The sequence below is a fragment of the Microcebus murinus genome, chromosome 1 (genome assembly GCF_040939455.1).
Source record: "Microcebus murinus isolate Inina chromosome 1, M.murinus_Inina_mat1.0, whole genome shotgun sequence".
Taxonomy (NCBI): domain Eukaryota; kingdom Metazoa; phylum Chordata; class Mammalia; order Primates; family Cheirogaleidae; genus Microcebus; species Microcebus murinus.
In genome coordinates, this window is record NC_134104.1 from 48,204,688 (window position 1) to 48,224,774 (window position 20,087).

Consider the following 20,087-nt stretch of genomic DNA (forward strand, 5'->3'; position numbering starts at 1 on the left):
TATATTTTAAAAATAAAGATTTGTATAAGTTGAGACAAGTTTAATTTGAAATATATATTTTTAAAAAGGTAAAATGGCATGATTATATATTTTTAAAATTCAGATATTGATTTGATCTTTAGCTTTTGAGTAGATTTACATTCATGAGTGTTTACTGTGCTGATCCGTGGGTAACACTGTTTTGAGTACTTCTTGAAGGGCTGGTCTTGTCTTGGTGAATTCTCCCAGTCTTTGCTTATCTGAGAATGTCTTGGTTTCTCCTTTGTATACAAAACTTAGTTTTGCAGGGAATAAGATTCCAGGCTGGGCATTATTCTGTTTCAGGAGAGTGAAAATGGGGCCCCGGTCTCTCCTTGGTGTAAAGTTTCAGTAGAGAAGTCTGTTGTTATTCAGATTGGCTTTCCTTTGTATATTACTTGCTTCTTTCATCTTAAAGTTCATAGAAGGGCCTATTTGGTTGATATTTTGATCAGTCTGATGTCTGCATGTCATGATGTATTCCTGTTTGCATTGAATCTCCCAGGGGTCCTTTGAGATTCTTGAACATGTATATTGAGATTTTTAGCAAGGCCTGGGAAATTTTCCTCTATTATATCTTCAAATAGCTTATCCAACCCTTGAGTGTATTCTTCTTTCCCTTCGGGTAACTCTATAACACTCATATTAGGTTTCTTTACACAATCCCTCATCTCTTGTAGGCTTTGCTCTTTTCTCTTGTTTCTCTGCTCTATCTCTGTGACTAATTTATTTAATTGGAAGGTGCTATCTTCAATCTCTGAGATTCTTTCTTCTGTTTGATCCACCCTATTCTTGAGGTTTTCCACTGTGTTTTGTAGTTCCCTGAATTGAGTCTTCATTTCCAGGAGTTCGATTAGATTTTTCTTCATTGTTTCCATTTCTTTAGTGAATTTTAGTTCCACAGGGATATTGACCAGTGGAACAGAACCGAGAACCCAGATATAAAACCATCCTCATATGGCCAACTAACCTTCGACAAAGCAGACAACAACATACACTGGGGAAATGAGTCCTTATTCAATAAATGGTGGTGGGAAAACTGGATAGCCACATGTAGAAGACTGAAACAAGACCCACACATTTCATCTCTCAGAAGAATCAACTCATGCTGGGTAACAGACTTGAACCTTAGGTGTGAAACTATTAGAATTCTAGAGGAAAATGTTGGAAATATTCTTCTAGACATTGGCCTAGGCAAAGAATTTATGAAGAAGACCCCAAAGGCAATCACAGCAGCAACAAAAATAAATAAATGGGACCTGATGAAATTAAAAAGCTTCAGCTGGGCGCGGCGGCTCACGCCTGTAATCCTAGCACTCTGGGAGGTCAAGGTGGGCAGATTGCTTGAGGTCAGGAGTTCAAAACCAGCCTGAGTAAGAGTGAGGCCCCATCTCTACTATAAATAGAAAGAAATTAATTGGCCAACTAATATATATAGAAAAAATTAGCCGAGCATAGTGGCGCATGCCTGTAGTTCCAGTTACTTGGGAGGCTGAGGCAGTAGGATTGCTTGAGCCCAGGAGTTTGAGGTTGCTGTGAGCTAGGCTGATGCCACGGCACTCACTCTAGCCTGGGCAACAAAGCTAGACTCTGACTCAAAAATAAATAAATAAAATAAATTTAAAAAAATTAAAAATCTTCTGCACAGCCAAAGAAACTGTCAAGAAAGCAAATAGACAACCCAAAGAATGGGAGAAAATTGTCACAAGCTAGACATCTGATAAAATGCTGATAACTAGAATTTATTTAGAATTCAGGAAAATCAGGAAGGAAAAATCAAACAACACTATCAAAAAGAGGGCAAAGGACATGAACAGAAACTTTTCTAAAGAAGACACAATAATGACCAAAAAACATATGAAACAATGCTCAACATTTCTTATCATCAGGGAAATGCAAATCAAAATTGCAATGAGATCTCACTTATCTCTAGTAAGAATGGCCTTTATCAAAAAGTCCTCAAACAGTAAATGTTAGTGTGGATGCAGAGAGATAGGAACACTCCTACACTGCTGGTGGGACTGCAAACTTGTTCAACCTCTGTCAAAAACAATATGGAGATACTTCAAAGCGATATAAGTAGATCTATCATTTGATCCAGCAATTTCACTACTGGGCATCTACCCAAAAGATCAAATGACAGTCTACAAAAAAGACACTTGCACTGGAATGTTTATAGCAGCACAATTCACAATTGCAAAGTTGTGGAAACAATCCACGTGCCCATCAATTCATGAGTGGATTAATAACATGTGGTATATGTATACCATGGAGTACTATTCAGCTTTAAGAAACAATGATGATATAGCACCTCTTGTATTTTCCTGGGTAGAGCTGGAACCCATTCTACTAAGTGAAGTATCTCAAGAATGGAAAAACAAGCACCACATGCACTCATCAGCAAATTGATATTAACTGATCAATACCTAAGTGGACATATAGGAATAATATTTATTGGGTGTGGGGCAGGTGGGAGGGGGGCAGAGGGGATGGGTATATACAAACACACGATGAGTGAGATGTGCAACATTTGGAGGATGGTCATACTTGAGGCTCTGACTTGAGGGGGGAGGGGGCATGGGCAATATACATAACCTTAACACTTGTACTCCCATAATACACTAAAAAAATTCAGATAAACTAATTTATCTTTTATCTCTACTGAATATCTTTTGATAAAAATAAAATCATAACAAAATATATTTTGTGTCTTGTGTTTTTTATATATTATATTATGAACATATTTCCATACCAATAAATATTCTACTGCTTCATTTTTAATGTATTATGCATACATCTTCATTTATTCAGTGTATCCCCTACCATAGAACATTTAATATTTCTTCAAAATGTATTATTTACAACATTGTTATAACAACCTTTATAACTCTTTGTATAAATCTTGTGAAAAATCATCATTTCTTTATGCTATATTCCTAAAAGGAGAATTATGGTTTTGTGTGTGCTAAGATATTCATATTCCTGCAGTATGTATCTGTGGCTGCTATAGATTATAAATTCCTGAAAAAAAAGTGCTTTCTAATTTCTTTGCATACCTTAGTTATGTACAGTACTTTGTATTTACAACGATTACATTCTGTTTAATGTCTTTTATCATAAATATTTGGGAGTTTATAGAAAAATGAATGGGTAAGAAAAAATTAAGGAGGTTAGTTTTATTTTACAAACTATTAGGATTTTTTTTTTTTTTTTTGCTTGGTCATAGGTGTATTCATCTGGCTTAGTTCTGTTTTGTTCTTATTATTTTTTCTGTTGAAATCTTTAAATAGGATTTTTGCTCTTGAAAAATAACTTTAGTTAAAAAAAAAAAAAAGCACAAGCGAAACAAAACATAGCAAGCACGTCTAACCACCAAAAGAGCTACACATGACCCATGGATGGTTATAGAATAAATCTAAAAGTAAAGCAATGAATCAACAAATGGAATAATGAAGCAAGAGGAAATAAATCCATATTGCTCCATTCAACAGACGCTTTCTCCTCATTCTCTTGTGTTAGCAGGAGTTAAAACCCCAGGTGCTCAGTGAAAAGTGGGGTGTATCCTTGGGGAGGAAGGGTTTGGAAATTGCGTAGGTCTAATGTGGCGACACTGGTCATATTTTTATTGGTAAAAGCTGCCTGGCTCTGTGATGTGCCACATCCTAATAAAATGGAGACTTTCTATTGTGGTCTCTATCAACAATGTATTTGAAAAATAATATTGTTTCAGCAGTTAAGTTTTAAAATGTTTAACTTTTTCTTAGCTTGAACTTCTTGCCCTCTTCCCGTCATGCCTTTTAAAACAAATTTCTTGTCAAGTTACAATTTACTTTATATTCACTTTTAACAAGTATATAGGCCTGTGACTAATCCAGAGATAATTATATTGCCAATCCTATTGACAAAATTGAAATACTGAAATAGAAAAAAATCTACATTTCCAACTCCCTTTTCCCAGTTATATTAACCTGTCACTTCAGTGCTGTATCAAAGATTCCTTGGCTTTTCTTTCCTAAAATCAAATTTGCCCAAAGCCCTGAGAAATCACATTTTCATAAGCAACTTAGTCAGGCTACATCTACAAGCCCCAGGAGTGAGATTACCACCTTGCCTCCATCAAAAACTTCACATGTGATATTAAGAACTTTGAAAACTGACTTATGCTTCTCTACTAAATTCGTGCTCAGGATTTAGGGGGATCCCTAATTAGCTTCTTATGCTCTAGTTAAAGTGCTAACCAGTTGAGTTTCCATTTCAAAGGCAACATAATGGAAATGTGCATGTTTCTCATCTAAGAACTACCACACTCATATTTGCACAGTAATTCTGTATGAAAACTCAGAATCATGGAAAGTATAGCAACTGAGAGAGCTATAAACATGAAGAATTTGCAAAAGATGAAGCAAAACATTCATGAGGCAATTTACACCTTGTTACCTAATTTGAATTTTAATAGGCAGACTCCTACAATAGTTACACACTGGAAGGAAACATTGACTGAAAAGAGTCAAGGAAGATATTACCAGATAATTATCATACAATTTAAAATGTATATTCTATTGTTCATATACAGTACTTTAAAAAGTCAGGGCATCATACAAAATTCAGAGGGTAGAGCAGAAATGCAATATCAAGTACAAAACAAAATTATTAAGTCATTAAATATGAAATGTCTGAATTCTAATCAAAAAGTGTGGTGCATTATATCTCAAACAAGAAGGGGTACAATTAATTAAAGTATGCACCTAAATGATCAACACAGTTTTGCCATCTTAACAGTAGCTTATTTATGCCAGCAGTGAAGAAACCTGTAGAACAGAACCAGTAGTGGTGAAATCACAAAAGGCATTTTCCACAGCTTGTTGAGAATCGAGTATTTTTCCTGGCAAGAAGTGATCCAAAGCCTGGAAGAAGTGGTAGTCAGTTGGTTCAGGACTGGTGGATATGGTGGATGACAGAGAGTTTTCAAGTTCAGCTTCTGTAGTTTGAGCAGTGTTGTCTGTGCAACATGTGGTCGATTGTCTTACAAGAGGATTGGCCTATCTCTACTGACCAATTTTGGCTGCTTAATTGCAAGCATTCTCATTATTTTATCCAATTGGTTCCTGTAGACATCTGCTGTAATTAATTGACTAGGTTTCATGATGCTTTGGACTGTGTTTCAGCACTTCATCTTTATCTAACCATTGCGCCGAATACTTGTAATTGTCAAAAAGAAGTCATTTTTTTCATCACATGTCACAATACGGTGTAGAAATGGTTTGGCCTTATGTTGTGACAACAAGAAAAGGCAAGCTTCCAGATGATTTATTTCTTTTAATTCATGCAGAACCCATCTATCCAGTTTCTTCGCCTTGTCAATTTGTTTCAAATAGTCCAATATTGTTGGAATGGTAATGCCAAACCTTGCTGCTAATTCACCTGTAGGTTGGGATGGATTTGCTTCCCCTACAGCTCTCAGCTCATCATTATCCACCTTGATCTCAGGTCACCTACATGGCTTATTTTCAAGATTAAAATCAGCAGAATGGAACTTCGCAAACCAGTGATGTACTGTGCATTCATTCCTTCTTAAACACTTTGTTGATACTTTGAGCTGTCTGCACTTCATTGGTTCCACAAGGAAACTTATTAAAAAATAGCATGAATTTTTTGACTTATCTATGGTTTCACAAAAATTGCTCTAAAAAAAAACCTGAAAGGTAATCACAAACCAAAATGTGCATTTGAAAGACTGAGGATGTACAATATGTTCAGAATAAACATAAAATAAGAAGTGTCAAAGTGAAATGTCAGATATCAGCTGTCAAACTTAGTATTTAAGGAAATCAGACATTTCATTCTTATAACCTAAAAATATATAAAAATATATAAATCTCTGAATATCGAACTTTTACTTTGCCATTATATAGCAGTAAGGTTAGGGAAGAACCCTCATTACTCAAAGTGATGCTATATCACTAAATATTACATAAAAATAAAAAAACTAATGTTTTATATAATGTTGTACCTGCAGAGCTGTGTACCACACATGGAAAAAACACAGAAAAAGAAGGTCTGAGAAAGAAAAAGTAAAGACAGTGAGGAATAGAAAGAGCTCAGAAAGAGAGAAACACACGTAAAACTGTTGTAGTGTTTGTTATTAAGAAGAGCCTAAATAAATATTCTGAAATCAATGTAAGACCATTTAAAAAGTTTTTAAATGTTCCTGGCAATTGGCGGGCCTATTACTAGCAGAAATCTCTGGAGCACACAGAGTGAGTACTCTTGCCTAAATAAACCTGAAAGCAAACTAAAAATGAATTTCCCTGGTTTCCTGTGGTGAGTTCTGCCTAACGTCTCAACAGAAATATGCAGCTACCTGCTATGTCACCATGTTACAATAGTGTACATGTATGCACACACCCTCCATATATCTCTTTTAATCAGAATGTAATACACGCTGCCTAAATCTTTATCTCCAAAGAAAAGAAGCAATGGATAAAAACCAATTTTACCTGAAAGTCCTCATTAAATAAATGTGAGAACTTTAATTAAAAATGACTGTGAAAGGCAGAATTGCTTTTTAATTCTGTGTTATTTTAGGAAGCTATCAGCAGGTAACACATAAAGAGAGTGTTTTTTGGCTTGAATGTTTCTATCTTTTCTCATGGACTTGGGTTGTTTTCACATTTTAGCTATTGTGAATAATGCTGATATGAACATGGGTGTACAAATGGCTCTTTGAGATTCTGCTCTCAATTTTTTGAATATGTACTCAGAAGTGGAAATGCTGGATCATATGATAATTCTACTTTTAATTGTTTAAAAAATATCATACTGCTTTCCACAGTAGCTGTACTATTTAACATTTCCACCAACAGTGCACAAGGATTTCCATGTCTCTGCATCCTCATCAACACTAGTCATTTTCTGGCTTTTTGATAGTAAAGGATGGCTTTGAAAGCTGCCATCCTTGCCTTGTTCCTAATCTTAGAGGAAAAGATTTCAGTTTTTCAAATTAAGTGTAAGGTTAGCAGTGGATTTTTCATATATGACTGTTATACGTTTTATATGTTGACATAGTTTCCTTACATTTCTAGTTTGTTGAAGATTTTTATTATATTATGAAATGGTGTTGCACTTTGTCAAATGCTTTTTCTGCATCAAATGAGATGACTATATGGTTTTATTCTTTTGGTTTTTTTCATGGCCTTATAGTAATTGATTTTCATTTGTTGAGCCATCCTTACATTGCAGGAATAAATCCCACTGGTTCACATCTATAACATGTATAATATGCTGATGAATTTGGTTTGCTCTTATTTTGTTGAAGATTTTTGCTTCTTTATTCATCAGGAATATTGGCTTGTAGGTTTTTGTGCCTTGTATTATTTTTGTCTATCTATAGTATCAGAGTAATGTTGGCCTCATAAAATGAGTCAGATAGTGTTCCTTTGAATTCAAGTTTTTGAAAAGGTTTGAGAAGTATTGTTTGTATTAATATTTAAATGTGGTACAATCACCAATGAAGTTATCAAGCCCAAGATTTTTCTCTTTTGGAATATTTTTGTTGATAATTCAATCTTTTTTTCTAGTTATAGGTTATTCAAATTTACTATTTTTTTGTTGTTGTTGAGTCTTGGTAGGTTTGTGATTCTATAAATTTGTTCTTTTAATCTAAATTATTCAATTTATTGGTCTACCAATAAATTGAACTTTCTTATAATCCTTTAGAACTCATAGAACTCTCTTATAGATCTCTTATAATCCTTTTCATTGCTGTAAAATTGGTAGTAATATTCCTACTTTCCCCCTCTCTCATAAGCTCATAATACTCTCACACTGGTACATTTCTTAGGAATTGGTATTGCTCTGGAGTTAGTTCCACATCATGCAATAGTAACCCCTGAATGACCGGTATCTTTGAGTAACATGAACTTTACAATGCATTTGAGTCTTTGATTGTTTTTGAAAGCTTCTGAAAGAAGATTTCTTAGGGTGAAAGCTGGATTGAAAGGATTTATAACTCTTCCAGTTAGTTATTTTACTGTTAAATGCCTACTCATCTTTCCTGGTAGGAGTAGGTCACTCTCCTTTTGTAAGGAGTGGGGTAGGGCATTACTCTCTTCTGTGAGCCCCATGGCCACCCCCAAAGCAAGAGAAAATTTCTCCTGCCTAATTGTCTTGTAAATTTCTTGACTTCAAAGTCAATCTGAATTACTGGCTCTTCCTAGGTCTGGAGCCTGAAGGCCTTTAGACTGGAAATACTCCATAGATTTTTCTGTATCTCAGGCCAAACCAGAACTAGAACATTGGCTCTCCTTGATCTCCATCTTGCTGACTCACCTAGAAGACCTTTGAACTTGCCAATCTCCATAATCAAAGCAGTCAATTCTTTTTAGTAAAACTTTGTATGTCTATCTCCTATTGGTTCCGTTTCTTTGGAAAACTCTAATACAACAGCCAAGCAAGTTTGCTTCATCTTTTGCATTCACACCTGAAAACATTACATAGCCTAATTTACCTCTGATGTGGAGTGAGGAAGATAGTCATATTTCTTTCCATCCCAAACCACTGACTTGTTCTTTTTTAGAGTAGCTAGGAAAAAAAGAAGACCTAAGCCCAAAGTCAGCAGAAAGAAGAAAATAATAAAGACCAGAACAAAGTAAATAAATTCATAACTAGAAAGACAATAGGAAAGATCTACAAACTAAGAGTAATTTTTAAAAAGATATACAAAATTGACAAACCTTTATCTAGATTAATCAAGAAAAAAAAGAGAGGACTAAAATACATAAAATAATAAAAAGGGAACATTGCAACTGATACCACAGAAATACAAAGAATAAGAAGAGACTACTATGAGTAATTATATGTGAAGAAAGTGGCATATAACTAGATAAATTAGAAAAAGATGAATAAATTTCTTGAAATATACAATATACCAAACCGAATCATAAAGAAATAGAAAATTTGGATAGATCAATAACAGGTACTAAGACTACATCAGTAATCAAAACAGTTCAAAAAAAGAAAGCTCAAAACCAGACAGCTTCCCAGGTGAATTCTACTAAACATTTATTCTTCTCAAACCCTTTGCAAACAATTGGAGATGAGTGACCACTTCCAAACTCATCTTGGGAGGCCATCATTACCCTTTTAGCATAGCTAGATAAGGATGCTACGAGAAAAGAAAATTATAGGCCAGTAACCCTGGCAAATATAGATGCAAAAATCCTTAACAAACTACTAAAACTTAAATTCAATATACAATGAAAGGAACCTACAACATGACCAAATGAGATTTATCCCTGAAATGTAAGAAGAATTCAACATATGCAAATCAATAAATGTGATACATCACATTGACAGAAGGAAGGATAAAAATATAGGATCATCCCAATAGAATCAGAATAAGCTTTTGAAAAATTCAACATAGTTTCATGATAGAAATGTTCAATAAATAAGGTATGGAAGGAATATACCTTGATATATTCCTTCTCATATATAGCATAAATGCTATATATGAGAAACCCACATCTAATATCATACAATAGCTTTTCCTCTAAGACTAGGAATAAGACAAAGATGTTCACTGTCACCACTTCCATTTAATATAGTACTAGAAGTAATAGCTGGATAATCAGAAAATTTAAAAAATCATACAAATTAGAAAGGAAGAAGTTAAATTGTCTCTATTTGCAGATGACATAATCTTGTCACCAAGTGAAACATTCTAGTGCTGGTAAAACTAGTGAAGAAAGGAAGTAGTCATCATGGCAGAGAGGAAGGCATGCATTAGCCTAACTGTATGACTCATATTCACCAGTGTTGGTTTAATTATAGCTTCTGCCAATTGTCCAACCTACCAATTTTCAGGAATAAAAACAAAAGATTACTCATTAATATGGGACTCATTCTGAGGAAGCCAATCTGTCACTTAGTGATAAAATGACTGAATTGAATACTTTCTACTCAGAAAAGAGTAATTCACTTTGACAAGGATTAACATATATTTAGGGTACATTTACTTTTCTTGATGGTAGAGCTTCAAAAATTATCACTATTCAAGGTGGTATTTGATCCATTCATGTGGGGTCCTGCATAACATCAATAGAATAAGGGGGCCACTCTAGAGCAAAAGAGATGCAGCAATGGACACGTGACCATGATAAATACTGTATCCATGACCTGAAAAAGTCATAGTGACCAGGAATTAGGTCCCTCAGGAAAAAGGGTCTGTGTCAAACTATCAAGTAAGTTGCCTAGACTAGTAGAGGTGCTAGCCTAGGTTAAGGAAAATCTAAGACTGGTTATAGAGAAGGAGAATAAGTATAATTGTGCCTTTCACACCAGATGCAACAATTGTGGCTATAATATGTCTCATATTTCTTTTTTTTTTTTTCTGTTACAGGGAAGGGATAATTCTAAGCAAGAATAATGTCTCTTTCTTTCTTTCTCTTTCTTTATTTCTCTTTCTTTCATCACTTACATAATATTTAAAAATATCTGATTCTCCAAAATAAATAGTTTTACCAATTAAAAAATGTCATTTGAGAGGAGTTGGTCAAGGGGTACAAAAAGAAAGATAGAAGAAATAATTTCTAATATTCAATGATATAGTAGAAAATTTGTAGTTAACAATAATTTATGGTATACTGTAAAATAGATACAAGAGAATTTTAATGTTTTCTACACAAAGAAAAGATGAATGTGTGAGGTGGTGGACATTCCAATTACTCCGATTTGATCATAACACATTGTATACAGGTAGCAAAATTTCATATGTACCTCCCAAATATGTACAACTAATATACATTAATAAGAAAAAATGTCATTTGAAATTAAATATCATGGCAATGTGCTCATAGGGTAGATGTTGGTAACATAATAGTTATGTTTTTATATCATTTTATATGATTTATAGCTTGTATAAATAATTTTGTTAAAAATATGTTGGTAATCAGACCACAGATGAAAAGAAAAAGGAAAATGCATTGTTGGGCAACACAATGGCACACAATAAACATTAAACCTTTAAATGCTAAAAACAATTGTCTGTACTATTTTCAACACTAGGGTAAAAGAAAAAATCAGTAAACTCTTTATTCAGCAATAATGTTGTTAAGCAAGTAAATATCAAATAAGAAAAGTTAATGACATTTTTTTTCTTTTAAGATACAGGGTTTTCCTCTGTCACCCAGGCTGGAGCACAGTGGCATGGTCATAGCTCACTGTAACCTTGAACTCCTGGGTTCAAGTGATCCTCCCATTCTCCCACCTCAGTCTCCCATGTAGCTGGGACTATGGGTGTGGACCGGAACACTTGGCTAAATTTTTGTAGACACCAGGTCTTGCTTGTTGCCGATGCTGGTCTCAAACTCCTGGCCTCAAGTAATACTCCTGCCTTGGCCTCCCAAAGAGTTAGGATTGCAGACATGAGCCACTGTGCCTGGTCAGATATTTTAAAAATCTACTAAATGTTGAAATTCAGATACATATATAGCCAAAGTCAATTTAAACTTGGGAAAGAAAATAAAGTCTAGTGAACAAAAAGATAAAACATAAATATGGAGTATCAGAAAACACCACAAAATGGGAAATCTATAGAGTCAGAGTTACATGGTTTAATAATTTTTACTGTGTCAATGACACATATAACTGTAACCTCTCTACTAGGTGTCAGATTGACTCAGCCTGAGTACTGTTTGATAGAGTTGTTCCAGATTCTTTCTTCGCTCTGTCTGGAAGATCAGTGGAATAATGGGGTACCCTCCATATCTGCTGTGCATTAACTCCACAGTTACAAATTTTGATTTTATTTCCAGCTGTGTGATTCTGGATTGAACTGGAAAATAATAATAGAACTAGATATAATGCAATCCAAATAGCTGGATATTTAACTTCTTAGCGGTATTAAATTCAAACATGATCATGAATCTGTATTTCTGCCTTTATGAAACATTTATTTTCCCTTCTATTAATAGAGATTCTGTGTTCACTGTCACAATTGTAACACTCTCTATTTACACTGTTTTTCCCTCTGTTGATCCTATGGACAAAGCTATGTTTTCTGTTGTGGTATGAAAGGAAAGACTGTCCATCTGTTTGAAATAGAGTACTGCTTCAAAGTATAAAATGTTTATCTTATAGCAAGACAGGAGCTGCAGAACAAATACAACTGATTAAAGTAGAAGCATTTGTTTTTACTTGAAAAATACAGCAGCTCTACTAGGAATCTGAAAATGTTAAAGGACTAAAGAAGGTTTCATTTCTGTCAAATACTGTTACAGCTATTACAGACGTTTGAAAATAAAATAGTATAATGTAATTTCCAAAAGATCTCAAATTATAGCAAATGGTTATTCCCCTGGTCACTCTTTTGTTCATATTGTTTTTTTCATTTTTCACAATGAAAAGTATGAACTAATTATGGCACAAAGCCATAGCAAGTATACATGTAGTTGAAGTATTAAGAAATTAGAAATAAATGAATATATTTTATAAAAGGACTCTAAATATTCTATCAATTCAATTGGTATTTGTACCAAGTTTCTATTTTCTAAGTCTCATCATCTGATAAACAGGCCTCCTAAACTTCTCTATTCCCTCTAACATTTTGTATTGACTCTGGTCACTAATGCGGAAGTGCCAGATACATGAGATAAATCCTTCCTTGGTGGTATTTCTAATATGCTATCAGGGACTCGAGAGACTCGGAGAAGTGCAAGACAAGAATTCACAGTGTAAACTCTGAAAAACCTTGGAAAATCATCTTTTAAAGGATATGCTGAAGGAATGGTTTGAAAACAAGAAAATAAACATAGCTAGAGAACTTTACTAAACAGAATAGAGGAATATATCACTGGATTCTTGCTATTTTTTCTTATTAATCGATTATTATTTCAATTTCATGGTTTTCCATGAGAGGCAATAAACACAGACATATCAGAATATAAAAACATAAATATTAAGATTCAGAAAGAAAATATTGCCGGGCGCTGTGGCTCACGCCTGTAATCCTAGCTCTTGGGAGGCTGAGGCGGGCGGATTGCTCAAGGTCAGGAGTTCGAAACCAGCCTGAGCAAGAGCGAGACCCCGTCTCTACTATAAATAGAAAGAAATTAATTGGCCAACTGATATATATATAAAAAAATTAGCCGGGCATAGTGGCGCATGCCTGTAGTCCCAGCTACTCGGGAGGCTGAGGCAGAAGGATCACTTGAGCCCAGGAGTTTGAGGTTGCTGTGAGCTAGGCTGACGCCACGGCACTCACTCTAGCCTGGACAACAAAGCGAGACTCTGTCTCAAAAAAAAAAAAAAAAAAAAAAAAAGAAAGAAAATATTTTTGGGGATCTGTGAAACCTCACTAGCTTCATATTATTCTGAAGTTTTGTTTGTCTTTGTTTGCTTTTTGAAACAAGGTCTCTCTCGGTCGCCCAGGCTAGAGAGTAGTGGCATCATCATAACTCATTGCAACTTCATACTCCTGGGCTTCAACGGGGACTACAGGTGCACACCACCATGCCTAGTTTATATATATATATATATATATATATATACACACACACACACACACACACACACATAAACATATAGTAGTGATGGGGTCTTGCTGTGTTGCTCAGGCTGGTCTCAAACTTCAGGCCTCAAGTAATCCTTCCACCTCAGTCTCTGAAAGTACTATCATTACAGGGATTAGTTACTATGCCTGGCCTCTGAGTTGTTTTGTTTGTTTGTTTGTATGTTTGTTTTGAGAAAGGGTCTTGTTCTGTTGCCTGGGTTAGAGTGCAACTCTGAGTTGTTGTTGTTTCTAATGTTTGTTTATACATTATGCTACTGTTGTAAGGAAGAGTGAGGTGAGAAAAAATAAACTATATTTCTTTGATGTGTAACTAAAGTGCAACAGTAAATTTTATTAATGTCATGCCGTATATAAAAGTAGTGAATCTCTTTTTATTTAAAAAATTATAATATTTTTACACACTATCATATATAAATTTGATAAAAAATGTTTTAGGAATCTAGACAGTATCACTCATGCAAGTTATAAACTTCTGAATAGTATGGTGAAGTAGGAGGAACTTGGTGGTATTACACAGAGACCAGCAGAATTTATATTTCTTTTTTCAAGGCAAAATATGTTTCCAGCTACAACCTCAACAAAGAAAAATGTCTACTCAATTGCAAAAGTCCATAAAGACAGAGAATAGATGGCACTCAATATTTTAAGTAGTATTTCTTAAATTTGGGAGCATGTCCAACTGTAACAGAAGCATCTTAGGGTTCTACTATATCAGAATTTATGAGTGGACCTTCGGATATGTATTTTGATGACATCCAATTGAAACACTGAAATATAGGAAGTTGGTGAAGCTGTCATTTCTAGGTTGAAATGCAAATTATACAGCCATCATTTTGCAGACCTAATTGAATTTAGCCAACCTCAATAATTGTTAATAGAGAAAATGTGAACATAAAACAAATTTTTAGCAATTATATGGAACTGGACACATTCTGTAACTAGTAATTAGATACCTAAACAAAAAGAGAATGATGTTTTTAGTATAGACCATTTTCACATATTATAAAGAGTACATACAAATGAGTATTAGATCTTTGAAAACTAGAGTATAAACTAGACTAGAGCAAATACTCTCCCTTATATTTATTAAGAAGTGGCTAAAATCATAAACTTGTCTCCCCTTTTATGTTTCCTGTCATCACTGAAGCCCCCTTATATGCTCCAGGTGTTTCTGGAGTCTGGAGAAGCGACAGAGCCCATCACATATTTTAGAAGCTGAATATACCAGATACTTTCTTGCAGCTAGGGTTCAGGAACGTAGACTTCCCCAAACAGACAGATCAACCTCAGATACTGAATTTGTTTAACTAATGAAAATAGAAGCAGACACTTAGGAGAATCCTTTGTTTGTGATTTTGTAGTTATAGAAAAAATAAGTTCCTCGGGTAGCAAAGGCACCTAAGATTGTGGTGATGGTAGCTTGCAAGTTGAAGCATTACTGTGCTGCGCAGTGGTATTCCAAACACACTGTTTCCACAGTCTACATTTGGGCTTAGCATCTGGTCCTACAGCCTCTGATCCTGGTTGGAAAATCTCTCAGTGGTTATGGGAATTAATCAATATTCATTTAATAAATTCATCCTCTACTTAAAGCAAACAGAAGCATCTCCTGTTGCTAATGATTAAGATCTCTGATAGATGGATACAATACAAGAATTGCAATATAAATATTGTTTTATTTATATAAAATGTTAAAATATAAATATTTTGTACATTATTATTATTGGTTATATTAATGTTTGTTAAATGTATATTACTTGTAAATTGTTCTCATTTTGAAGTACAGTGTTAAATCAAAAAATTTATATTGTAAAGAATGCTGTCTATATTGGCTATATTACTCATAATTATTTTCACATGATTTAAATCTCATAAGTTGTTGATGCTCACTTTAGACAAAAGAAAAAAAAGAAAATATAAATGATTTATCTAAGGTCACAAAATCAGGAAATGGCAGTAAACTGTCTTAAGTCTATAACCTTCTGGTTTTCAACCTATACTATGTTGTCTTTAACATGAGTTACAAGGAAGAAGGAAACAAGTATCTATCCAAATGGAACTGAAATTTGATCATAGAAAATAAGAGTAGACAATTTAGAATTTATTTTTAAGATTATATATCTACATCTACATGAATATCTTCATTTATAGCTACATCTGTATCTATATTTACACATTTTCAAAAATTACAGACTCCCAACAACCTATATATTCTTTTCATGTTGTCTTGAAATACCTGTGCCCAGAGAAAGCTCAAAGAAATTATATCCACTCACACTTAAAAAGAGAAAAACAATCCACATTACTGCCACAATCAAATTTTAATAAAATTCTGAGGAAGAGATGATGGGGAAAAAAGTTTATTCCATTTTTCTGAAGCCTATTTATGATTTTGCTTCATTGTGACCTACTATGCCTTTGAGGGCTGCTATAGGAAGTAATAAGCAAATGTAAATTGTCACAAAATATCAGAAGTTTCCTGCAGCATGCTGCCTAAGACAGCAGTAGAAGTTGTGAGGCTATGAATGAGAGCTATTGTTTTTTTATAAGCAATCGTCCAGTGCTCTTTGCTGAATTTTCCTTTCGTCCCCTGAGTATCTTCTTAGACACCCACTCTTGTATCCCTCCAAAGCAGCTCCTCAAAATTGACTGTGGAGTCTGTATGCAAATTATACCAACAATAATTAGCTTCATTTGATTTCTGAGTCTCAAATTAACAGAATTTACTGCTTGTAATGTTTTGCTAGACTTGCTACAACCCATGTCATGGGGTCTACCTTAGTAGCATGACTTAGAGCTTCTATTTTGTCACTTACTGAAAATTACTGTTTACACTGACTTGGCCTTCTGCAAGGGAGTGATTTCTGGTTTATAACTCATAAATGTACCATAAAATCTGAGGCTGTTTCCACACTCATTCAAATCTTCCAAGATACTGACTTACATTCTTCATGCTAGAGCTGTTGTCTGTCCCCACCTGACTTGAGCCAACACACAAACATGCAAGCACACACACTCACACACACACACAAATACGTATGTGCATTATTCCAGCTTCCAAATATCTTCCCATTTATATTAGTTATTTGAAAATAATAAAAAATACTTGGCCATATTAATCATTTATAAGGGAATAAACTTGGGCTAGGATTAAACTTTTGAATTTCAAACTGCTTCCAGCCTGAAACATACTTTGTCTAGAACCCATAGCTTTTTAATATACTGTGGGCATAAAACTAAGAAGACCCTCTTGAGAGCCAACAGCTATAAACCATCTGTACCTGACATACTCTAGCTCTCAGAGGTTCTCCTGGCAGTTACTATTTTGGTACGCAATCCCACTTCTTCAAGAGTTTGTCAGAGGCACTGGAAGATCTTCACAGGCCCCTGTTAAAAAGGGAAAAAAATTAACTGAGAGGGGTCATAATTCTACCTAGTCCACTTCAGCCTAAAGGAGAAAAAAGGACAAAACCATCCTTAACCTTTATAATTCATTTAGAATATCTAGGTCCCTGACAAGCAGAGAAAAATTGTTCTGAGAAGTGCAAATGTACCTAGAGTTGAAAGTTTTAGCAACCATGACATAACAGCATAGAGTTTTTAGGAGAGTAGGAATGTTCAGAGAAATTGTCGATTATACAATTTATTACAGTGTCTGTTAGAAAGCAATATTCTCTTTAATTGCATACACTTTTGTTAAGAATCTAAAGTAGAAAACTATTTGCCCTCTTTTGGCCCCATCCCATCACTGTAGATTAGAAGTGCAAATCTATATTGGCCAAATGCCAGGATAGTTTAAGACACTATAATTATAGGGCTTTGAGCTTTCAGGAGAATTAATGATCATAGCTCAAGAGGATGAATCAAAGTTTAGATAAGTATGGTATGAGTGTGTTCCTTTTCTTTGCAGGAATAATATTCTTTTTCCTTTTTTCACTCTTTTTTTTGGGGGGCTCTTATAAATCCAAATTGCTGGCATTGAGACAAGCCTAAGAACTGTATTGGTTCCCTAGCCTGAGAACTTTGCATTCAGGAACTTCAGCTCTACAAGGAGTTAATGATAGAAAAGCATATGGGCATGGTCTCACTTCATAAACCTCCTTCTGTGTTTGTGATTCCCGCCAACGTGCCTAAGGAAGAAATCTCAGGTGAGCTTTGCACTAAGCACTGGGATTAGTTTTCCATTTCTACTGAATCTTCTCATTCGCAAATTTGCTAAGGATAGGTAATATAATAATAATTGGACTTAGGTTCAGTTATTTGTTGAGGACTAGGCAAAAAAAAATTTAAAAAATTCCTGCTTTGTATAGAATCCCTCAGGCCTACATTGTTTAGGGAGAAAGGAGCTCTCAATTTGTTCTGCTTAGTTTACTAGGATTTTATATTAGAGAACAGAGTTTCACCCAGTAATAAAGTGCTAATTTGCCCTGAGTTGTTTGTCAGGGATTTGAAGAGAGAAGTCATTAATCAAGGGAAGGATTTGGAAATTCCTATATGTCATGATATCCTTGAGTACATGATTTCCATCCCTTTTAATGACTACTGACTCTATAAATGGTATTTTACAGAGATATAAATGGTAGAAAGCAATTTATTCATTCCAGCTCTTCAGCAAAAGGCTCTGTCAGCTCCTTCGAAGTCTGTTCCAGTTGAAAACAGCCTCTTTGTTCCAGACTATGCCCTTCCTTAGGCAGCCTAAGCAAGTTGGGGGTAGAAAGGTGTGGACATTTCCACCGACATGGGGCACTCTGCCTGGAATACTCTCTCTAGAGCTCCCTTTCAGTTGCCTGAGGCTTTGTTAGTATTGCATCATCATTTGGCTTTTTACTCCAATCCTGCTTCCCCTCTTTTTCCATTAAAGGTATTTATTGCTAATAAACATCTTGAACCCCAAACACTGTGTCAGCTTCCACTCTAGAGAATCCAACCTGTCATATATATGTTATTTATATTTATATATACACATGTTATGCATATTTATAAACAAAAATGTGTGTGTGAGAGAGAGATTTTTACTTGAAAGCAGAAGAAACTGACCTCTTGCCTTGGATCTTCGTGCAGTCCTATTTAAGGAGCTTTGGAATATAATTGATAAATGAAATTAAGCAGCATTTCTGTTTCCTCAAGGTTTTGAATTCTTTTCTCTGCGTTATTCCAAAGGATTGTAGCCACTTAAAATATTTCACCATGTGCTGGTGTTGGATTTGTGTTTGTATCAACCACCTCAGCTAGTAGTCAAAGGAACAAAATGTTCAGGACTACCATATTCAATACAGATTTGGCCTTTTTTCTTTGTGGCTACTTATGTTGTATGAAGGTTTAATAGCCTAAAACCACTTGGAGGAAGGAAGGGTAGTTAAAAGAAATGATCTAAATAATAAGAACTAGGGGAGGAAAATTAGTCTGATCAGCAGTGCTGTCTGCTTCTAGAATTATCTATTCTGTTGGATCGGGTATAAGAGTTGGTAAATTAAAAAATAAAAAAAAAGTGCTAATGACAATAGCTGTTTATAGCTATGCCTGAATGTAAATCAGCAAGAAGGAGGAAGAAGGGGACTGGGGAAAGAGAAAAGAGAGAGAGAGAAGAGAAAGAGAGGAGAAAGGAGAGAAGTGAAAGAGTAGAGGGAAGAAAGGAGAAGGGAGGTGGATGTTGAAGCTTTGAGAGTGGATTATATTTCTGTGGGTCTGTAGGACCCTTGGTGATAGATTAGTATTGTCCCAGAAACTCCTATAATAGCCACATCAGTGTTCATTTCTGAATATTTATTAATAGAAACAGCAGTAAAGTATGTGGTTATATCTCACCTACATCAAACATATAATTACACAAAAATACTAGCTAAATCTTAAAATTTCATCTAGTTGTTATTTTTGATACCTTACTGTTTCCCTCATTGGCAAATATAGTCTGCTGTGTCTTTCCTGAGACATCTCAACAAACCCATGGAGTTTGATTTGTAATACGTGGCCCTGCTGTTCCAGCCACACTGAGTAAATCAGTACCAACCCAGTGATCCCTGGATAAATGACCTTAGAGATTCTTATAATGATTAATTAAAGACATTAAATAGGTGCATGAAGCAGTGCTGCCCTTATTAGATGCTCAATATTTGGTAGATATTGATATAATATTATATTGATATTATGTGATTGGCACAATTGTCCTCTCTGTATTCTCATCTTCACTTTCTGATTGCTTTTTATTTTCTGCTACCTTCTTAAATTCTTCTACCATCTAAAATCACATAATTACATGGGATCTCCAAGGCTGTTCTTGCCCTGATGTTTGCCTCTGCTTTGCTTTCATCACTCCTGTTCTTTCCCTTCTCTTCCTTCATCTTTCTCTTCTCTCTCAACCTTCTGTTTCGCAGTTCCCACCACTTTCTCTAAGTAATTATTGCCTAGATTTGGCTTCTAACTTGCTCTCCAATTCTGCCGTCCCATTCCTATAAAGTATCTTTCAAGGTTAAAAACTTTGAAACTGTTTTCTGCTGGTTAATGA